General features: G+C 41.6%; 1 pseudogene across 1 annotated transcript in view; it reads right to left on the bottom strand.

Moving 5' to 3' along the window:
* Positions 1-22,972, bottom strand: part of LOC308306621 (kinesin-1 heavy chain-like) — a 67,827-nt pseudogene that overhangs the window by 28,465 nt on the left and 16,390 nt on the right. Inside the window, exons 3-12 of the transcript in view lie at positions 20,392-20,479; positions 18,656-18,729; positions 18,022-18,126; positions 16,044-16,092; positions 15,831-15,886; positions 12,783-12,870; positions 9,380-9,504; positions 8,553-8,657; positions 7,456-7,601; positions 6,813-6,961 (exon numbers count right to left, since the gene is read on the bottom strand). The product of the transcript in view is annotated as a kinesin-1 heavy chain-like (transcript). The remainder of the gene's footprint in view (positions 1-6,812; positions 6,962-7,455; positions 7,602-8,552; positions 8,658-9,379; positions 9,505-12,782; positions 12,871-15,830; positions 15,887-16,043; positions 16,093-18,021; positions 18,127-18,655; positions 18,730-20,391; positions 20,480-22,972) is intronic.

Raw genomic sequence — 22,972 nt, 5'->3', positions numbered from 1 at the left:
CTTGTTTATCTACGCAGCAGATATCTATATTCATCTTTAGCTTCCTGTCAGCAAGAAGTAAAACCACCTGATGAAGAAATAAGATGAGCTGAACATGTGCTGTAGTTATGATGAGAAAAAAATAATTTGGTTTAAAAACTCAAATGAAAATGATTATTATATACATATTTTTTGTTTGTTTGTTTGGGCCCACTGGCCCACTGATGGTCGGCCCACCGGGCTAATGCCCGCTATGCAGAGATGGGCACAATAAATAAATAAATAAATAAATAAATACAAATACTCGGTCAGCCCGGTATGCCAGATGCCCAGTCCACCCCTGAGTGTCAGTGGACTGTGGAGCTCTCAGGTGTTCAGAGGGAGTTCCACAGTGGACTGTGGAGCTCTCGGGTGTTGTAATGCCACTCACTCAGTGTAGGTCCTGCCTCCAGGACCTGAATATTATCTGCAACGCTGCAATTCAACCTCCCTTTGTTTACTGATCTGTTTTGATCAAAATGTCGCTAATAGAAATTGTGCTTGAATTTTTTTCATAGACCCCTTTCTCTTTATCCAGCACATATAGGTTTTGGATAATAAAATGGTAAATGGTGCATTTATACAGCGCCTTTATCCAAGGCGCTTTACATAGATTGTGCCATTACATTCAGCCATTCACACACACATTCATACACCGATGGCGGAGGAAACCATGCAAAAAAGGGATTTTACCCACTGGTTCACACCGTTAAGACTGTTATGTGACAAATAAGACTGATTCTGACTGTTCCTTGGGTTCTCGGAGCAGGGAATATAAAAATTCTCATATATTCTCTTGCTACCCTGATTAGAGCTTCAGAAAATGAGCACGGTGGTTCATTCCCGGCCGGTCCAGGCCGGCCATTAGGAAAAAAAATTAAAATAAAATGTCGGCCTTCGTTCCATTTTGGAGGCTAGGCGGCCAACAAAGTAAATCGTCACTGTCGGGCAGAAACCTCGTATCTCCAAGTTTCAAATGTGTACATTTTTTCGCAAAGCAAAGCCCTGCTTCATCATACAAGGCCGTCGCACAAAAGTAGTGAAAACAGCAGATCTACAAGCACACAACGCCTCGCGGTGCGAGGCGTTGTGTGCTTGTCGATCGGCTGTTTTCACTAGTTTAATTCATTTTTTAAATGATAAATACAAAACAAACGGTATTGGACATACAAGGTTTCCACCCGACAACGACGAAATATAACTCATGTAATTGGCCCACTGGCTTGTCACTTTGTCATGATCTGAAATGGCAAATCTTTGAGTAGCAGCAGCAGCGCTATAGAGAGAGATCTCTCTCTATAGCGCGCAATGAGGGCCTCTCCAACTCTTTTTCCCAGGCTGAATCAGGGGCCCAGCACGTCCCTGGTTAAGAGATGAAGAAGGTCAAAGTCTGGGCAGTTGACTGAACAGGCACCGAACCAACCTGTGGAAGTCTAGTGCAGCGACAGAGATCACCCTCCCCTAATACATGCATTGACACTAAGGCTTGCCCACCTGCCCCCGGCAGCTAAATACAACTTTCGTGTAGGTGAAGTTTGCTTTCCGTTTGCCCGACCGGGCAAGAGCTCATTTGAGAGGAGACGCAACCGTCTATGAACACAACATGAGATATCTGTCTAAACACCTGAACGTGGCCAGAGCGTTCTGTCTTCTGGTCTGTGGAATGTAAAATAAGAGCTCTTTACCTTCCCTGCAAGGCCCGAATTAATTTCTACTGGCCAATTTTATTTAATTTTTTTCACAGGAAAATGTAATTTAAAAAAAATAATAATGTTTTTGTAAGGTTTTATAGGCATAAATCATAAATCATAAATCATGCTCTAATTTGCATTTTGGGGATATTTTTCACAATATTAACATATGCGCGTGTTCTAGACATTCTAATGATCATGAAAAAAAATATTACAGGAATTTTACTTATGTTTTTGTGAGGAATAGCTTCAGTTAAAAAGTGAGATGTTGTTCGTCCAGACGCTGGAATTTCAAATTCTCTGGGAGGTGTGAATGTCAGTCTCTGTGGGGGGTATTTATATGCAAATATCGTGGCCAATGGCATTGTAATACTAAACAATAGGATTTAATGGTGATGTTAATGTGAAAAAAGAACAGGAAAACTAATTATAACATTTAAAAAAAAATGATTTAAAAAACGTTGCCAAAAAGCAACGCTGGGCCTTGCAGGGATAATGTGCTATTTTTACTGTTGCTACAATTGAAAATATAAAAGAACGTGTGAACCCATAGTCATATTCAAAGCTACGTATGTGGGTATTTGGATTTGGAGGTATTGAATAGGGGTGTAACGATATAGTAACTGTATCGAAATATCGTTTTTAACTTAAAAAAATTAAGTATATTGAAATGAAAACAGCTAAAATCGAATTGTATCGTTTTATTTTGTATCATATCGAATCGGCAGTGCAAAGAATCAATTGTATCGTTATTACCTACTTGTGCATCGTATTTAGCATTTTTATGAAGAAAAAATTAAAAGGAGGGGTTTAATTACTTTTCCATTCCATATAGCTACACTGGTCTATCCATAAATGTGTGTAATCTCTGGGTTCATGTCAATGTGCAGGTTTGTCAATATACTATGTCCATGTATTTGGCAGATAATCACTGTGTTTACTTATTTATATCCATAATATTACATGTTTCCCTTAAAAACCTGCACTATCCACACCTTTCACACAGATTTAATTTCTTTTCTAAATAGTTACTATATCGATTTTGAATAATTAAATTCTATCGTATCGTATCGCCATGAATAAACCAATATCGTCCATGTATCGTATCGTCAACCATGTATCGTGATATGTATCGAATCGCTATTAAAATGTATCGTTACACCCCTAGTATTGAAGTATGAAATTTTTTATCGCACAGCCCCAGAAAGTAAAGAAATAAGTGTTAAATTGAAGGTAATTAAAATCTTGCATCATCATGGACAATTTACTTTTCGGGCAAGTGCCTCTGTGCTTGTAGATCTGCTGTTTTCACTAGTTTTGTGCAACGGTCTTGTATGAAGCAGGGCAAAAGACGGACACAATTTGAAACTTGGAGATACGAGGTTTCTGCCCGACAGTGACGATATTTTAGTGATTATGTTGCGAGGAAAACGTTGAGATAATAGCCATTTTGGTTAGAACTGACTGAAAATAACTACTAAAAAATCATACTAAATAATATTTTTTCAAGTGTCCAAATAAATTACAAATATTATCAAATTATCTCGTGGCACCCCTGGACTGCCGTCAAGGCACCCCAGGGTGCCCCGTCACCCACTTTGAAAACCCCTGCTCTATAAATACATCATCATCATCATCACATGTCTCTCCTTCCTTCAATGCAGCACTATGACGCCTCCTTGGGATGGTGCGCCCAGGGGCGTCACACCAAATTCTGGGCCCTGGGTACAAGGATTCACTGCGGGCCCCCCATGAATGTTAACTATTGAAAAATAGCAGATATACAAGCTCACAGCGCGGCACCGAGTGCCGCGCTGCAAGCTTGTAGATCTGCTATTTTTGAAAAATCGTGAAAATGTGTGCCAAGAAACCTATGTTTCCATGTCAGTGATGCTCAAACGTTTTCATGTGAAGGACCCCCCATCTCAAGATAATTAGTTCCAGGGACCCCCCAGAAGCAAAATTTGAGTTACAAATGTTCACTTAAAAAATACATATATTCAAAGATTTGCGCACATTTTCACGACTTTTCAAAAATAGCAGATCTACAAGCTCGCAGCGCGGCACTCGGTGCCGTGCTGTGAGCTTGTATATCTGCTATTTTTCAATAGCTAAAGTTACTATAGGGCCCCTCCACCTTGGGCCCTGGTAACTCAGTCCCACTTTCCTACCCCTTGTGACGCCCCTGGGTGCGCCTCACACTTTAAAACACCCCCTGGCTGGTGTCGAACATTACATCACCTCACTGTTAACAAGGGAACAACACACCATGTATGTTTGGCAAGTGTGGGAGAACGGTCCCATGACAAGCTCTAAACTCTAAAAATCGCATTTGAGCGTGACCATTCTGAGTGTCTGAACCCAGGAACAAAGGCAATATTCTTTATTGCGTGGCAAATATGGACCTTAAGAACAAAGGAGTCTTTATCTGGCTTTCAAGCATCAAGTAAACCATAGCCTACTAAAGTTTCATTTGGAACTGGTGTGATACATCTGTAATGCGAGGCGGTGGATACACGCACATCCAAAGAGACTACGACGGGTGCTGGACCAAAAAATAAGTATAGCAAAAAAGAAGTGAAGGACCGCACACCGTCTCGAAGCTCCCCAAATATTTATTATAGTCAGCGGAATAAAACACAACGTTTCGGCCTGTGTTGGCCTTCTTCAGGTGTAAAACTGACAACACAGGCCGAAACGTTGTGTTTTATTCCGCTGACTATAATAAATATTTGGGGAGCTTCGAGACGGTGTGCGGTCCTTCACTTCTTTTTTGCTATACATCTGTAATGCACCATGACACGAAAGAGAAAAAAAAAAAATTCTATCAGAGATGGGACTTCTCTGCACTAAGAGTTTTGCCATATAATTGTGTGGGACTGTTAGAACAGTGGTTCTCAACCTGTGGGTCGGGACCCCCAGGGGGTTCCCAAATTATTTTGTGGGTTCCCCAAATGATTAACTTAATGTGTAACATTGTTTTCTCTCTCAACAGTAAACAAACCAACATAAAGTTTAAGTGTATAGACATTTCTAAAGTGACAATTTAAGGACATTTTAGGTACCTTTGGTCAAACATTGGTAAAATTCCCAAATATTAGAGGCGGAAATTGTGAAAATAGCAGATCTACATGCTCACAACGCCTCGCAACGCATATAGATTGGCTATTTTCACAATGGAATAGATGGAGTCAAACTAAATGTAATGCCAACTCCTACAATTCCAAGTGCTTGTGCTGGGTGGGGGGGGGGGGGGGGGAGGGGGGTTCCCAGTTCAAATATGATTATTTTTGGGGTCGCGGCCTGAAAAGGTTGAGAACCACTGTGTTAGAAGACACCACGAGCAGAGAGAAGGGATGAGATGAAACACAGGTCTGCAGCTGAAATCAAACCCAGGGACATTGCCTGTGATTATGTGGTGGAAACACCAGCCGCTCGTCGTCTACCAGTGCAGCCTGAGCTTTGGCAAGTCTGAAAGGGCCATTCAAACAGAACCTTAGCACTATAAATATAAATATATAGTTAATGAGTTAAAATGTGAACGATATAGTTATAGTAGGGATGGTCCAATCAGGTTTTTTGGAACCGATCACCGAGCACCGATCACAAAAGTTTGATCACCCGATACCGATCAATCACCGATCCGATCAAGTTATTATTTACATTTTATTTATATTTTCTAAATGTTAATGTTTTAACTTTAATTCATTCATTCACTCATGAATTCATTTATATATTTGCCTTATATTTATTTACCAGCATTACTATGTATTTATTATCATAGCAGTAACTAATTATTCCTTCAGCACTGTGGAAATCAATACCCCAAAATGGCCTCAAGTGGGCATACTGAACGGCTGGTTGATCGGATGCACCGATCCGATCGGATCGGTGAATTTACCTTTTGATCTAAACCACCGATTATCGCAGATCACGCTTTGATCGGCCCGATCCGATCCATTGCCGATTGATCGGTAACATCTCTAAGTTATAGTTATCTTTAAAGTTAGTTCTGCTCAGTGTGAATGGCCCTTTAAAAGGGTCTTTGGTCGTAGTACATTTAGTGGCGAAAATACATCTTCAAATATAGTGAAAATATCAGATCTTAAAGCTTACAACACGCCCAGATATTCACTGAGATATTCATATTTACTGTATAATGGTCGATCCGTAGTGCGACGCAGGTGTAACTCTAGTTTTAGATAATAACAGTTATTTTCGCAGAATGGTCTAAAACACAAAAACTAAAGATTATACATTATTCATCAAAGTAATATCTGTGTTGAAGTTATTTGTCATATCTGCCTTGTGCAGTTTCTGTTTACAACGCCTAAAAGCCAAATAGAAATGTAATTTTGATTCATATGTCAACACCAAAAACACAATTAAATCGTTAATCGCCTATCATTTGTACGACGATTAAACGGCAAGTAAAATGTCATGATGGTGACGACCCTAGCAGTGAGGGGTTTGAGGAGGGAGAATGTTTTTTGCAGGTCTTTCAGTCCGAGTGTATCAAAAAAGGTTAAGGCAGTGGAAGCTTGTGATTGGCTGCGCGGAGGTCGGGGGGGGACGGAGATCCACCTAAACCTAAACCTTATGCCTAATCTCAGTAAAACTAACGCTGGTGAATGCTAACCTGGTGAATGTTAACCTGGTCGGACCAACGGGAGGTCGTCTCCACCTTACCCAAGGTGCTTTTTTGATACACTTGGACTGAAAGACCTGCCAGAAACGCTCTCTCGGTTTGAGGAGTCAAGCCCGTATCAGAGTGTACGGTGGAGAGATATCCACCGCAAATTTGAGGTGGAAAGCTTTCCACCTCAAGTCAGAAAATAAGTGCACGACATCATAGTACGCCACGGTGGAGTCCTATTCACTGTGACTGACTAGTCTAGATTGACCAATCAGTGAACGAGGTGTAGAGCCTGTCTGTCTGATAGTAAAAACAGAGAGATGTGTTGGGACTCGCGGTGGAAAGCTCTCCACCGCGAGGAATGATGTAACGTTGTAGTTTCATGACTCAAAAAGACTCGAAAAGACTACACCGCGGTGTAAAGCCTTCCACCGCCCAGGCGACTATGATGCCGGCTTAAGTCTCACCGTTCCTCCAGCGGTTCAGCTCGTTCTCCAGCCAGGTCACCGTGTTCCTCAGCGTCTTGTTCTTCTCCCTCTCCTTCTCCCACTTCTTCTTCCACTGCTCCGCCGTCAGCTCCACGTTCAGGACGCACGCGTTCTTGATGGTCTTCGCCCTGACATAGGCAGAAAAGAGAGAGGAAGAGAGAGTTTTAAACGGTAACGTGATACCTGTGTCCTGCTGCAGCTCTTTCAAGGATAATGCAAGGATAATGTTCTCTGATGTGTTCTGTTCTCTGCCGTTCTCTGTTGAGGGAATTCACCCTGACTGAACAGTGTGTGAACTGTTGCCACAAAAGAAGGCTAGAGACTGGAACACAACCACCCTAAGGACTACAAACTATGGATTGACATCTAGACATCCTGTACAGTATGAAACAGAGCTGCTACCTTTAAATGCATTTTGAGAAAGAAATAATGCTACTATTTGTTCCAAAAGCTTTATATTTTGTGTCACAATGCGACATAGCTCTGTTTACACAGAGAGAGTGAGTGAGTGAGTGAGTGAGTGAGTGAGTGTGTGAGTGAGTGAGTGAGTGAGTGAGTGAGTGAGTGAGTGAGTGAGTGAGTGAGTGAGTGAGTGAGTGTGTGAGTGTTGTGCGTGCAGCACCTTTGTCCAAACATTAGCGTGGAGCGGGTCTCGGCCTCGTTGTTATCAGAGGGTGAGCAGCAGATGACCATGGTGGTGCGACAGTTCCCCCCCAGCGAGTCCTGAAGGATGCGGGTCATCTTGCTGTCTCTGTATGGTACATAGGGCTGACAGGAGAGAAAAGACCTGATGATTACTTGGGTATGACTATTTGTCGACTAGGCTTTATGACACTTTTGTACTCCACTCTTGTACGTTTTAAGTTGCTTTAAGAGTCTCCTAAATGCCTAAATTGTAGTGGTGCAAAAAACTATCGATTCAGCAATGCGCTGCGATTCGGCCAAGCAAGATACTGCTTCGATGCAGCAACGTGACACAATCGATTATGGATTAATCAATTATAGGCTAATCTATAGGCTAATTCTTTTTATGGTTTTGGTGGAATGCCACTAAACAGTGACATACTGGGCCCCTGATTCAGCCCGGGAAAAAGAGTTGGAGAGGCCCTCATTGCGCGCTATAGAGAGAGAGAGATCTCTCTATAGTGCTGCTGCTACTCAAAGCCAGTGGGCCAATTACATGAGTTATATTTCGTTGTTGTCGGTGGAAACCTTGTATGTCCAAAACCGTTTGTTTTGTATTTATCATTTTAAAAATGATAGTGAAAACAGCCGATCTACAAGCACACAACGCCTCCGTGCTTGTACACTACTTTTGTGCGACGGCCTTGTATGATGAAGCAGGGCTTTGCTTTGCAAAAAAATGTACAAATTTGAAACTTGGAGATACAAGGTTTCTGTCCGACAGTGACGATTTACTTTGTTGGTCGCCCAGCCCCCAAAATGGAACGAAGGCCGACATTTTATTTTGAATTTTTTCCTAAAGGCCGGCCTGGACCGGCCGGGAATGAACCGGCTGTTCGGGAGTTGTCCCGCTTTTCCCAATGGCCAGCACGTCCCTGCCACTAAATATATTGTGCAACGTTTATGCCATTAGTCACAGATTAAAATACTTTGATCATAGGGACTCATTCAAAAAGCTATAGGGGAGAGATTCTAATTTATGGAAATACAATAAGAATACAGCTCAGGTTGGACAAACACCCTACACTCCCTCACCGAGCCTTCAGCCAGCGCGGAGATGACGTTTCCTAGCGATGACAGGGACTTGTTGATCATCTTGGCTTCGTCCAACACCGTGCCCTCTGCTCCGGTTTTAGCCAACTATAAACACGCACACACGCGCGCGCGCACACACACACACACACACACACACACACACACACACACACACACACACACACACACACACACACACACACACACACACACACACACACACACATACACCAGATGAAAACACACCAAGCACGTAGCTGTTATAGTGATAAATCAGGACTTTACAATTTTAAAAACAGGGGTCTTCAACGTTTTCAGGCCAAGGACCCCTTAGTTGAGAGAGAGATGAAGCAGGGACCCCCCACTACCTGTTCATAGATTCCATCTAGTTTCATTGCTTGACAGCACAATCATCAGTGTATTTTGGATGCATGTCAATTTGTGTTTTCAGATATGTAACCAATTGAACCGTCAATATTTAATAAACTTGACCCTTCACTCTGTACTTAGTCTGCTCTTTTTCCCCTCTACACCAAAGCTCTTTGCGAAAATAGCTGATCTTCAACCTCTGCAAGCGTTGTGAGCTTGTAGATCTGCTATTTTTGGCAAAAGTTCTCAGAATATGGACACTAGGGTTCAAGTGGTTAATATAAAAAACTTTCTATCACACAAAGATTTGGAGGCCCCCCTGTAGTAACTCTGAGGACCCCCTAGGGGTCCCGGAGCCCCTGTTGAAGACCCATGTGTTAAAACAATGATGTGATTATTTCACAGCTTGATGTATACACAGCACAGAAAGGACGGATGGAGGAATAGTGATAGAATACTTTCTCACTCCCAGCCAGATCAACCAGGTACAGCTTGCCAGTGAGCTTCTGGCCTGTCTGGGCGTTTTCCTGCTTGATGTTGATGTTTAAGATGCTGTGACTCCTAGAGCTCTGCTCGTTCATGTCTGAAATGGAGACACGCACACACACACACACGTGCACGCACACACACACGCACGCACGCACACACACACACACACACACACACACACACACACACACACACACACGCACACGCACACGCACACGTACACACACACACACACACACACACACACACACACACACACACACACACACACACACACACACACACACACACACACACACACACAAACACACACACACACACACACACACACACACACAAATTAGGATGCTCATATAGAAACGTTGCACATTGCTACTGTACCTAGCCTCGCAGGCCATCCCGAGCTACGTCATCACCAATGTGCTTCCTTTCTCGGTCTGGTGTCCCTCCCATCGAGCCTCTTTATTAGAACTTGGGTTTCTAATTTCCAATCAAATGGCTGCATTTGGAGCGACCCGCCTCACAGCGCTCCTGATTGGTCGAGCGGCTGCTACAGCTCTCGCATTTTGTAAACAAACATGGCGGACCCCATGTCCGACACAAGTTCACAAATCGCAAATAAAAGCTGCATTAAGCGAAGTTTTATCTGAAATCAATGGCATCTCATAACTTAAAAATTAACAACAGTTTGCACCTTTGGAATTTCTGTCTGGAAAAGACGTATTTGCTGTTCTGCCGACGATGTATTGATGCGCTGGTGGCTACTGACTGGACCTGTCAGTCAAAGTGAGTAACTACGTCATCGCGTAATGCGTTGTCTATGGAGAACTCCCTGTTTGCAAGGCTATACTGTGCCAAGATCAATTACATTACATTAACTTTTTTACTTCAAGACATTTAGCATTGAATATTTTGAAATGTAAGTATTTGTTGTCTGAGAGGAAGTAACATATTTTCTAGTATTAAACTTGGGACAGCACAACAAATAAAACTCACATTAGATTGCAGTATGATGAACTATAATGAAGCTGATGTTAAGGGTTTTCAGTAGTTGTAAATGAGGAGGTATGGATATGCATGTTTAGATACTTTTAATAAACTTCAAGATTTACAACGCCCGAGAACATCATTTCGGCGGCTGCCTCAAATAATTTATCTCATCATTTGATCAAAACAGAAGTATCTTGCGATTTGGAAATTGCGGCATTTGAAATAAAACATCATTGTAAATTGTAAATGTAAATTGTGCAGCCCTACTTAAACACACTTCAATCAAAATGAGCCATTTTGCATTAAAGAGGTGGTGCCATAGTTTTGTACTTTTTCTGGTTTTCATGTGTCTAGGAGGTTGACAGTACTTCATTAGACCCCCTGGTGTGGTTGTTATGAGCAATTATGCATTCTCTTTTTAGTTGGGTTTTTAGCTGGAGGATGCCACCTGCTGGGTCAGACGTGCCATTCCAAAAACACCCATACTTACCAGTAAGACTCCCTACATCATAGAATCAACCCCTCCCCTAATTACCATTCACCCAACACATGTGGGTGTGGCTAACTTCAGCTGGGTCACCACCCACCATGACAACCACGCATACCAATGAACTGGTGGGTGTGGCCACATAAAAACATAATTTTAACTCTTTCTGTACACTTTTTTGGAAAAATTCTTCCTCCTAGTATAATCATAATAGTAGATAATCATGTTTTATAGAGGGGAAAATCATGGCACCCCATCTTTAAAGAAACTGGGTGGCATTTCAGTAACTTAACACTTTCTCAGAAAAGACCTGAAATCTTGTCAATTTGTCCTAGGTCCACACTAGCCTGCCATCAGCCAGACTAATAACATGGATTCACTCACACGTTCCTCCACGGTATCAGTCTGGACTTCGGCCCATAGGGAGAGAGTATGAGAAATCAGAAAACGACCGGGCCAATGAGTGACTGGGGTACACTGTTCAGTTGAATCGCAGTCACTGATTGGCCCCGTCATTTTCAGATTTCTCATACTCTCTCCCTATGGGCCGAAGTCCAGACTGATAATGTGGAGAAACGTGTGAGTGAATCCATGTTATCAGCATGGCTAATGCCAGGCTAGTGGGTGACGGGGCACCCTGGGGTGCCGTGATGGCAGTCCATTTGATAATATTTGGAATCTATTTGGACACTTGAAAAAATATTTAGTATCATTTTAAACTTGAAGTACAAAGTTATTTTCAGTCAGTTCGATCCAAAATCTCTATTATCTCAACGTTTTCCTCGCAACATAATCACTGAAATATCGTCACTGTCGGGCAGAAACCCGTATCTCCAAGTTTCAAATGTGTACGTCTTTTGGTAAAGCTTCATCATACAAGACTGTCGCACAAAACTAGTGAAAACAGCCGATCTACAAGCACACAAGTTTGGGAACCCCTGGACTAGATTCTCATCATTTATTTTTTTTTGCATGTGAATATGGTCTATTATGTTTTCCTATTTAACTCATTTCCTGCGATCCCCGTCGAAACTGGAGATTTCCCGCTGTACCGCTCTGCGATGCCCGTCGATCCCGGAAATGTAATTAGCTTTAATCATTATGAAACGATTAAAAGTATGGTCGCTGATTATAGCCGATTCTGGCTCTTTAGGCCCGCCTCCTAACTGTATCCGGTCGTATTTCCAGTTTAGACCGGATCTAGGTTTCCATATCCGGTCAGAGGTCCAATCGTAGCTCCGGTCCCATCTTGTAAACAAAGGAAGGAGCTGCACGGCCATAGAATGGTCTTTTTTTTTTTTTTTTTTGGTAGCTGTTTCCTCTACCCGCCTGGCATATGATTCCTCTACCCGCCTGGCATATGATCTGCGCACATATCGTCTGCTATGTACGCGAACGTGCCCACTAGTTACCATAGCGCACAGCTGGCTGTTTCCAATGTTTTTTCATGTAAATACTGGCGGATAAGCAGAGATACTGCCTGGCAACGGATATGTCTATTTCAATGGGGGGTTTTTTATTCGAAAGCTGTCATCGAGTCTACACGTCTACTAGATGAGTCGCGCACAGATCGTGCACGATGCGTGCAAGCCGTGCATGTGCCCACGTTAAAAGGTAAGGACAATTTGGCAGGAAAACAGTTCAGCCTATGTTTAAAATAGCAGCAAATGAGTTAATCCGAGTAACAAAGGCCTGACAGGAAGTGACACGGCCCGCTCACCAATTTGCCATAAACTCCCACGGCTATTTTTACATCACTGCTGGGTGAAGTCATCCTTTGCCGAGAGATATTTAGCCTATTTAGGGTGTGAGCCCATGGTCACAGTCAGGAGATCCACTAAGGTTGAACCCATGACAGGCATGGGGACTGAAGGAGCTCAGTGTTGAAAACTCACTTGTGTAAGCCACGTGTCTGTTGTTCTTGCCTTCGTCTATGGCGTCCATGACCTCGTCAGGGCTGCACACAAAACGCTCAGTGCTCCCCTGGGGACACACACACACACAGACACACACAGACACACAAGCACACACTTACTGAGAGAACCCGCTGTTTCAAACGAAAGACCTGGCAGATTGTCTTTCAGGGACGTGCTGGCCATTGGGAAAAGCGTGACAACTCCCGAACGGCCGGTTAATTCCCGGCCGTTAGGAATAAAAAAAATAAAAAAATGTCGGCCTTCGTTCCATTTTGGGGTTGGGCGGCCAACAAAGTAAATCGTCACTGTCGGGCAGAAACCTCGTATCTCCAAGTTTCAAATGTATACATTTTTTCGCAAAGCAAAGCACTGCTTCATCATACAAGACCGTTGCACAAAAGTAGTGAAAACAGCAGATCTACAAGCACACAACGCTTCGCGGTGCGAGGCGTTGTGTGCTTGTAGATCGGCTGTTTTCACTAGATTAAATCATTTTTAAAATGATAAATACAAAACAAACGGTTTTAGACATACAAGGTTTCCACCCGACAACGACGAAATATAACTCATGCAATTGGCCCACTGGCTTGTCACTTTGTCACAAATCTTTGAGTAGCAGCAGCAGCAATGAGGGCCTCTACAACTCTTTTTCCCGGGCTGAATCAGTGGCCCAGCACGTCCCTGCTGTCTTTACAAAGGAACAACTATGTTCAAGGGAACCATGTTACGTGGTGCTTTCAAAGCCTGCATGGGGGCATTGAAGATGGGAGCGTTTTCCCAAGTCAACTGTCTTTGCATTGATCTGGGAAGATAACATGTGTTGAAAGTCATAGAGAAATTGTGCAACACTATTTTACAGGCAATGCTTTGCCATTTTGGACGCCAAAAGGTAGAAAGCGGTTTAAAGGGATATTTCACTTTCAAAAAAACTTTTGGTAATTTTATCATCTAATCAGGCTTTTATGAATACCCTGAACAGTTTTTAATTAGCTTGATTGAATATTTAGATATTTGATGTAAATGTTACCAGGCCCTCCAGGCCCAGGGCCTCTCCCCACACACACCCATTGTAACTTCAAACTTCATTTTAACCATGATAGATTCATAAAAACACCCATTATTTTTTCTGGTGACGCATACTACCCTCCTAATATGTGAGCAGGCCGTGTTTTTTCGATAACTTTTTTCATTTATTTTTTTTAATAATTATTTCTTTGTATTTCATTTTTTTCCATTTTCCCAAATAATTATTAAAAACAAACGAAAAAAGTTATCGAAAAAACACGGCCTGCTCACGTATTAGGAGGGTAGTATGCGTCACCAGAAAGAAATAATGGGTGTTTTTAATGAATCTATCATGGTTAAAATGGAGTTTGAAGTTACAATGGGTGTGTATGTGGAGAGAGGCCCTTCCACTGCTCCCTGTTGAAAGTGGAATATCCCTTTAAGTCTGTCAATACTTATGCCAGTTTGTCAGTAAAATTATTTCCTGACTGTGATTATCCAAGTGCTGCAGTCATTTGAAGTATTACATTACTACAATAACATAACATCTCAAAAAAATCATAGATAGAAACGTTTTCTACTGCTTCACTGGCAGACAATAACTCTACTGAGACGCACAGCTCCACAACATCAAATAAACATACATAAATCAAGACTGGACCAGACCTTTAATAGAATAGCTATTATAGTGTCACTGAAATTAGAGTGTGACTGTGTTGTTTATTCTGTCAATAGAATGTTGTCCAGTGTCACAGACTCTTGGGGCTGTATTTTGTTTGTCTTAAGTACCAGCTCTTATGCCTTACCCTCTAGAGCCCACTGTTGTAATATTACAACGTTTGTATTTTATCCAAAAGAAGGTTTAAATAATGTTGTTTTAGCTCCCCCTACCACCTAAATATCACCATTGGATTCTATTGTTTAGTATTACAATGCCATTGGCCACAATATTTGCATATAAATACCCCCCACAGAGGCTGACATTCACACCCGCCACACCCGCTGACATTCCAGAGTTTTGACGAACAACATCTCACTTTTTCATGGAAGCTATTCCTCACAAAAACATAATTTATGTAAAATATCTGTACTATTTTTTTTAGAATGTCTAGAACATGTACATATGTTATTATTGTGAAAAATATCCCCCATATGTAAATTAGAGCATGATTTATGATTTATGATTTATGGCTATAAAACCTTACAAAAACATTTTTTTTTTTAAACATTACATTTTCCTCTGATTAGGACTCCTGCAACACCATCTGATTTCTTTCAATTTTTTTTGTCAAGTAGAAATTAATTTGGGCCTTACAGGCCTGTCCATACTGTCCTCGACCACCGAACTTTTCGTCGGAGAGTTCCGACTTTCCCACCTGCAGCTTTCCGAACTCAAAATCAGGGTAATTAATGCCTTTCAGAAGATGCGAGTGACGTCATTTTGTAGTTGAACGGGACCTTTCTGACGAAAAGTTTGGTGGTCGGAGACAGTATGGACAGGCCTTTAAGTTAAGGCATGAGAGTTGGTACTTAAGACAATTAGGGCTGTCACGATGATGACATTTTACTGGACGATTAATTGTCACTCAAATAATTGCGATTAACGATTTAATTGTGTTTTTGTCGTTGACAATTACATTTCTGTTTGGCTTTTAGGCTTTGAAGTTGCACATGGCAGATATGACACATAACCTAAATATACAAAGAGATTACTCACATATTTGACAACTTTACACTTAAAAAAGAACATTGATAGTGGAAATAGCCGATCTACAAGCTCACAACGCGTCGCGATGCGACGCGTTGTGAGCTTGTAGATCTGCTATTTCCACTATATTTTACTTAAAAAAATATATATGAACATTTTTCAACATGAAAACGATTATGACAATTATGAAAAATAATCACGATTATGTCAAATAATCACGATTAGACGATTATGTAATAAATGTGACAGCCCTAAAGACAATCAAAATAGAGCTCTTGATCTTTAAAGTTCTCAATGGTTTCCATGTGTCTCACCTTGACATAGGGCACCCTGTTTTTGTCCTCATGCACAGACAGGTTGGTTTTTGATACTGTGAAAGAACAGAGCGGGTTAGACAGCTGACAGTACCTAACAGGATAAAGTCCTATGTGTAGTTGCTGTATTTGAAATAATATAAATACTATAAGTACGTCTGAGAAAGAAAGAAAGTCAATAGTAAAATATGCACTGTATACTAGTGTACATACCATCTAATAGGTCCTTGATCTTGTCCAAATAGATTTCAAAATACGAAACCTGTAAAGCAGTGGGCCCTCAGTTAGACTTTTCTTTTTAATCATTTTTTTTTGGAACAACTGTATACATTTCTGCCAATTTAGTCATTGCCAATTCTCCACAAGTGTAAAGCGGTCCTTGTCACTGTCACCCCACTGTCGCTCAGGGGGGAGTGAGTAGACCAGTGGTCCTCAACCTTTTCAATAATAAAATAATCATATTTGAACAGGGGACCCCCACCCTGCACAAGCACTTGGAATTGTAGTCAGTTGGCATACATTAGTCTGACTCGATCTATTCCATTGTGAAAATAGCCGATCTACGCGAGGCGTTGTGAGCATGTAGATCTGCTATTTTCACATTTTCTGCCTCTAGTATTTGACAATTTTACCAATGTTAGGTACTAAAAAGGTCTTTAAAGTCCTTAAATTGCCACTTTAGAAATGTGCAGATATCCTGTATACACTTAAAACCTTATGTTGGTTTGTTTACTGTTGAGTGAGAAAACAATGTTGCACATTAAGTTAATCATCTGGGGACCCCCCAAAATAATTTGGGGACCCCCACAGGTTGAGAACCACTGCAGTAGACATAGACAACCACATCTCTTCTGCACCGTTCAGCTGACAGCAAAGAAGTTCACGATATCTTCCCCAGTATGACTCACAGCGATAAGGACACAAATCTACTGCTGGCTTCTTCACCCTTTGTTAGCCTCCTGGTTGGTCCCTGACTGACCAACCAGCAGGCTCTATCTGCCTTGTCCCGCCCTGGTTCCATAAATAAAAACATTTAAAAACATGCTGATTCACTATGCTGCCACTGAGCAGCTCCAATTGACTGAAACAAAGTTTGAAATTAGAATTGAGCACACAGAATAACAATATGAAGCAACTGAATTAACATGGCAGTGGATGGAATGTCCCACTGAATGTCCCACCAAGACACGGCAACCAATGGGTGTGGAGAGGGGCAGGACAATGGGCGGGACTTGACAAAGGGTGAGTACCTGAGATGAAAAACAGTCCAAGTCCATATTTTAACCTTTTTGAATATAGATATGTTTTGATTTACCAGACTGTAAACCACAAACTAGTAGTTTTTAATCTGCTAAATTGTTAATGCACTCCCCCTTTATTTTGTTCAATTGTCTGTTTTAATGTTATCTGCTTCCTTTGTCTGCTGAATATTGCTTGCACAAACTGTTGGAGATATGCTGTTTTTCCACTTTACATAAGTATTATAATTCATAATAATAATATATGAGTTAAAAAAAATCTAATTGAACAAAATGAGGGGGGGGGGGTGCATTAACAATTTAACAGATTAACCCATTATTACGCAATATTTTATGCTTTAAATATTTAAAGAAATAGCAGATATACAAGCTCACAGCGCGGCACCGAGTGCCACGCTGCGAGCTTGTAGATCTGCTATTTTTGAAAAATCTTGAAAATTCGTGCAAATCTTTGAATATTTTGACCCGATTCTATAAGTGTCTTCTAAATCCTTCTAAGGTTTTTTTTTTTTTTTTTAACTATGTTTCTGTCAGTGGTTCTCAAAATGTTTCATGCCAAGGACCCCCAAAACTACATGTATTTGGCCACGGGCCCCCATCTCAAAATATGTTATTCCAGGGACCCCCCCCCCCCCCCCCCCCATCTCAAAATATTGTATCAGGGACCCCCCAGAAGCAAATATTTGAGTTACAAATGTTTGCTTTCAAAAAGATTGTATATCTGCTATTTTTCAATAGCTAAAGCATTCAATAATTCTAGGCCTAAATAGGTAAAGGTAAATCAAAAAAATATCTATATTCAAAAATATGGACTTTTGGAACTGGAAGATTGTTTTCGCTGCTGCTGGGGGTCAAACCTGGATCTCAACGGTGGCATGAACTTACAGTAGGCTAACTGCTCACTACAAAAGGTTATGAAATGATTGACATACTTTGATGTGAAACTCCAGGTTTTCGTCCATGGAATAGATGTAGTTGAAGATGTCTTGAACTATTCTGGGAATGATCCCCATCATGTCAGGGTCATGGAGAATCCCCTTTATGAAGCATAGAAGCCAAAACATCAGTAGAGTTGTCAAGGTAGCAGTGTTGATTTCGTCGACTAAGACTCTGACAAAAAAAAATGTTTGTCGACTGTGTTTTTTTCACTGACGAAAACGAAATAAAAACGAAATAAAAACTGAGCTGTGATGACTAAAACTAAGACTAAATATATTGACAATTTCGTCTAGAAAATAGTCTAAAACGTTAGGGAGGGACTAGTGGAGGAGAAAGTAATTTTATTTTTGTTTGCTCTCAGGTGTTGCGTGCTGAAAATAGCAGATCTACAAGCCATCAAGGCCTGTCAAAATACATTTCTAGTTGACTAAATCAACTGTAGATTTAGTCAACAAAAATCTTATGATATTTAGTCGACTAAAACCTTTCAGTTGACTAAATTATGACTAAAACTAATTGACATTTTATTCAAAAGACTATAACTAAAACAAAATCAAAACTTGCTGTCAAAAACAACACTGCAAGGTAGCATACGTCACTTGCACACAACATTCTAGCTCATCTTACCTCCATGGTGTGTGTTTTGCCTGAGGAGGTTTGCCCGTAGGCAAATATTGTCCCATTATAGCCATCCAGGACATCTGCACAAGTCAGACACAGTGGAGAGAAATGGTCATAGCTTAGGTTTTGGGTCTTTTTTATACTTTATTAAAGGTGATACACCATGCATTTAAAAAGTAGTTATGTCATATTGTTTATGTCCCAAAAACGTTTTTCAAAAGGTTTGAGGCTAAATTACCACTCCTAAATAGAGAGCCTCTCTCATTTTTGAATGGCTCTCAGAGCATTTTCAGCAGCAGTACCACCTTTGGCCTGAACTGCGCCAGTTTTTTGAAAGATTAACCTTTTTTTTTTTTTTTTTTTTTATGACGTCACAATCGGCAGATGACGTCACAATCGGCAGCAAATCTGGACAGCCTGTTTTGAGAACCCGTGGGATACTTTTAACCTTCACCTTCTCAAAACCAGAGAAAGACACAACGGTCAGAAATGGGACTTTGTGAGGATAGAAGGTGCTAGTGGGACCCCAAAAAAAGGTTTTAATATAGGAAAAGTGAAATTAAAATACATAAAAAATATTTTATTTTATTTGATGTTTGTATCTGAAATACTTTTGGTTTGAACAAAAAGATAAGTAAATAAGACAAAACAAGGGAAAGGTTAAGTGGGCAGGTTATCCTTATTTAAAAGATAAGAGGCCCACCTTTTTTCCTTACCATTCCTTTTATATGTCACCTTCTCCATAGAGTACATGTCCTCCATTTTTTCCCAACCATTTATCCACCCTGGGGAGATTTTGGGTCTTTTTAAGCTGTTTTTATGTGTCTACCTCACGTTATGTCAATTACGTTTGCACACTGCTGCCCGTTTCGTATTTATTTTCGCACCACTGGCTCTCTCTATCCCTCTTTCTCTCCTTGCCCTGAAAAACGCGTTTCGCCACGAAAGAACTTAGCAGTGTACGACCAAAAATATTTTGAAATCAAAATATTAGCAGACACAAATGTAGACCTAATGAAACAAATTGTAAAAATAGGCTACACAATTGTAACAGTTTTTGCGACCGTCAGGTCGCAGTTACTATCAAAACCTCGACCAGCTGTCCGTCAGTCCGTCCGTCAGTCTGTCTGTCACACTTTTGCCCTGCTCATATCTCCGCAACCGTTGCCCCGATCCATGCCAAATTTTGCACACACACTCCTTGCCTGCCAAACCACAACCTCACTCACTTCCGTTTCCGTCTCACATCGCACACATTTATCATTATATAAATAAAATTCATCTAAGCATATTTAGCTTGCTGCTTAGCAGAAATGACATTTTAAAATATATTTTCTTGAACGGAAATGCCAGCTTCCATTACTCGCCATTCAGGAGTTGTAGTTCCAGACTCTATATAGCATTCGGGGATTGTGGAATAACTGTCTGGCTACGCAAGACTATAAGTTATGTGTCATGCTGATTATGTTCAATATGGGGAACGCCTGCTTGCGGTGATGGCAAATGGCAAGAGAAAGTGAAAGTTTCCTTTTTGGAAACTCACTTTTTAGCTGTGATTATTTTGTTATGAGTTGCTACATACCTTTCCATGTAATTATTCCCATGAATAATGTTATGTATCTGCTGTACATAATACATTAAGAGATGGTTGTAAACATTTGTTTTTCCTCCCAAAATCATCCCAAGGGTTGGATTTGTGACACCCAGGCCGAGTTTGTCAACCTCGGCGGCCTACAGCCTACCTTTGACAATCTTCTGTGCAACAGCATTGTAGAACTGCTCCTGTGTGGTATTGGACTGGAAGACACGGTCAAAGTAGTACGGTTTATCCTGTGAAAGAGAGGGGAAAGGAGCGGTTACGATGCTGTTTAGGCCTATATACAAAACCTACTAGTCACAGTTTTGAGTTGAAAATAGTACTGTACATGGCGCCGTACCAGGGCGACATGCTGAGAGCTGCTCTCGCCTTATTGCTTGTCTTGATGTTGTATGTCACTGTCTTTGCACAAAATGCATCTTGCACCATTACCTACGATCGCCAGACTTTACAGGACATGAGATATGTTGCTCCAGACGTCTGCATCGGGACTTGCCGAGAGAGCTACACAACAACAACCCAGCGGATCCACCATGGCGGAACGGCCACAGAAGGAAGAGAGGGAAGCGAGGTGGTGTCCTGGTGAAGCTACGAGGGCGCCCCATTCGACCCCCCGATTCCCAGCATGTTGTTGGCCAACGTCCAGTCTCTTGACAACAAGATGGACGAACTCCGAAGCCGGTTGTGCTCTCAAAGGGACATAAAGAACCGCTGTGTGTTTTGTTTCACAGAGACGTGGTTGAGCCCCGACATACCAGACAGGGCGGTACAACCAGAGGGTTTCTCTGTGTTTCGCACGGACCGTTCCACGGCAAACACAGGAAAGACTAAATCGGGCGGTGTAATGTTTCTCATCAACGACTCTTGGTGCACTAATGTGGTTATAGCCTCTCAGTACTGTTCGCCAGTGTTGGAACATTTAACACTACGGTGTAGACCGTTCTACCTCCCATTATAAACAGTGGTGAAAGTGGTTTGAAATTATTGCCGGAACTGTCCCATTATTGGCCGTGCGCGGAAAAAATTTGGGAGGCTCTAACCCCCCAAAACCCCTGAAATGCTTAGAAAACTGCATTTTGGCATAGTTATACACACAATAAAAAAACTACAGGTCCTACACCTGAATTAGGCAACGGCATTACACTTACTGTAACATGAAACATGATTGAAATCCTAAAGGAAATATCTATAATAAGCCTCTTCATATTGTTCATTGTTCCATACAGAAGGGTAAGCAGTAGGGCTAGCAGAATCACCTAAGATAAGATAAGATGTTTATGGTCACTGTACAACAACATTTTGTTTAGTATATCCACATAAATACATACAGTAGCAGCATCAACAAAGAAAGAAATGCTGATAGAGCAACATTATTCTATCCTAGTAAAGTCACCATATCCTGCTCTCTTATTTGTTGTCTCCCCAGGCCCCCACACACATGTAAAGCATGTTTGAAAGCTCTATATAAATTCCAGATAATATAATATATTATTATTAATATTATTATAACCAGTTATCTAAAGTAACTAAGTACATTTACTAACGTACTGTATTTAAGTACAGGTTTTAAGTATAGCCTAGCCTACTTTACTGGAGTATTTCCAATACTTACAGTGCCACAGACACGACGAGTCTCTCCTAGAGATGGGATTTATGGCTCTTTGAAGTGAGCCGGATCTCTGGGATCCGTTCCTGTCAAAGAGCCGTTCAAAAGACTAGCTCATTCGAAGGAACGGCTCCCTACTGTGAACCGAATCCTATCGTTCATTTCAAAGAGCCGTTCAAACGACTCGATTCGTTCACGAACGTCCCACCTCTACCCGCTCCGTGTCAAACACTGAAACAAACAGAATCGATTACACTGACCTACACAAACCCACGGGAATAATTTAGAAGCACTTTATCAGAAAATATAGTCTAACTAGTAACACTTGTGTAGCCTACTGTATGTTAATATTTGCCTGACTGCGAGCGCCAGACATCTCACACTACGTTTCACTTCGGGATGAGAGTCTGAAATTGAGGGCAGACATTCTATTTCGGCGGGGGGGGGGGCTAAAGCCTATTGACGTCACACACACACACACACACATACACACACACACACACACACGCGACGGCGACGTGGCGTGACATTGCAAAAATACGTTATTTCTCATAACATATTATATGTCTGCATGTTTACGTTAGTGCAAAATGGTATTAAAACGTGAAGAAACGGCACTATTTCATAGTTTATTAAAATAATACGAGTCGAGTCTGACTCCACCATGACAGTTTTCACGGACCAATCAGAGTCCACTAGACTCTCACGTGGGCAGAGGACACCAATCAGAGTCCACGAGCGAGTCTCACGTGAGCTCAAGAGCTCTGTTTGGAGGGGGCTGGGACCGGAGCAGCCACACCACGTGCCCCAAGCATACAACCCTGATTGGCCCATTCAATGCGCCCGCTCTTTGGGCGCTTTCGAAATAGATTAAAATGTGTGCAGCTTCAGTCCACACTACACACCACCCACCAGCAGGGCGTGGTGATGTGCGGACTGAAGTGTCAGGCTATGTTAATATGACTTTAGTATAGGCTATTGTTTTCTTCCTGGACGTGCGTTTGTGGCAGGTTATGGGATTTTGACAGCTGGCTTCTCCTTTTCTTAACGGAACGCCGTTCCGGCCCCAAATGTTTTAACGGAACGGGGGTTCCGGCCATTCCGGCTCACTTTCACCACT

Source organism: Nannobrachium achirus (assembly GCF_963921795.1).
Source record: "Nannobrachium achirus genome assembly, chromosome: 21".
NCBI classification, from domain to species: domain Eukaryota; kingdom Metazoa; phylum Chordata; class Actinopteri; order Myctophiformes; family Myctophidae; genus Nannobrachium; species Nannobrachium achirus.
This window is presented reverse-complemented; position numbering and strand designations above follow the sequence as displayed.